The sequence below is a fragment of the Chrysochloris asiatica genome, unplaced genomic scaffold (assembly GCF_000296735.1).
Source record: "Chrysochloris asiatica unplaced genomic scaffold, ChrAsi1.0 scaffold00069, whole genome shotgun sequence".
In the NCBI taxonomy this organism is placed as follows: Eukaryota; Metazoa; Chordata; class Mammalia; order Afrosoricida; family Chrysochloridae; genus Chrysochloris; species Chrysochloris asiatica.
The window spans coordinates 12,168,997-12,170,091 of record NW_006408587.1 but is presented as its reverse complement, the minus strand read 5'-3'; positions in this window follow the sequence as shown (position 1 = coordinate 12,170,091).

Below are 1,095 nucleotides of genomic sequence, written 5' to 3'. Positions count from 1 at the left end.
ATACCGAAGACTGTGCTCTTTGATCTTCATCAGTAAGTATTTTAAGTCCTCTTCACTTTCAGCAAGCAAGGTTGTATCATCTGCATGTCACAGGTTGTTAAAGAGTCTTCTTCCAATCCTGATGCCACATTTTTCTTCATATAACCCAGCTTCTCAGATAAAGGATGAATAAGCATGGTGAAAGAATACAGCCCTGTCGCACATCTTTCTTAATTTTAAACCATTCAGTGTTCCCATGTTCTGTTCAAACAACTGCTTCTTCGTCCAGGTACAGATTCCTCATGAGCACAATTAAGTGTTCTGGAATGCTCATATTTTACAATGTTGTCCATAGCTTGTCATGATCCACACAATCGAAAGCCTTTGTGTAGTCAGTAAAGCACAGGTAAACATCTTTCAGGCATTCTCTGATTTCAGCCAAGATCCATCAGACATCAGCAATGTCATGCATCATTCCATGTCCTCTTCTGAATCTGGCTTGAACCTCTGGAAGTTCTCTGTCAATGTATGCTTGCAGCCATTTCTGTATTACCTTTAGTAAAACTTTACTTGCATGGGCTATCAAAGATATTGTCTGATGATTTCAGCATTCTGTTGGGTCTCTTCTCTTCAGAATGGGCACAAATATAGATCTCATCCAATTAGTTGGACAGATAGTTGTCTTCCACGTTTCTTGACACAGATGAGTATCTCCAGTGCTGCCTCACTTTCTTGAAAGATTTCAATTTGTATTCTATAAATTCTTGGTGCCAATTGTCTTTGCCAATTCCTTCAATGCACCTTGGACTTCTTCCTTCAGTATCATTGGCTCTTGGATCATATGCTACCTCTTGAAATGGTTGAACATTGACCAGTTCCTTTTGTTACAATGACTCTGTATTCCTTCCATCTTCTTTTGATGCTTTCTGCATCACTCAATAATTGGCCCCTGTTGTTGTTGTCAAGTGCCATCGAGTCGATTTCCGACCCATAGCGATCCTGTATAGGGTTTCCAAGGAGTAGCTGGTGAGCTTGAACTGCCGAACTTGCAGTTCAAACGGTTTTTCCCCTAGAATCCTTCAGTAACAAAAGTTGAGGTTTGATTTTTTTCCTTCA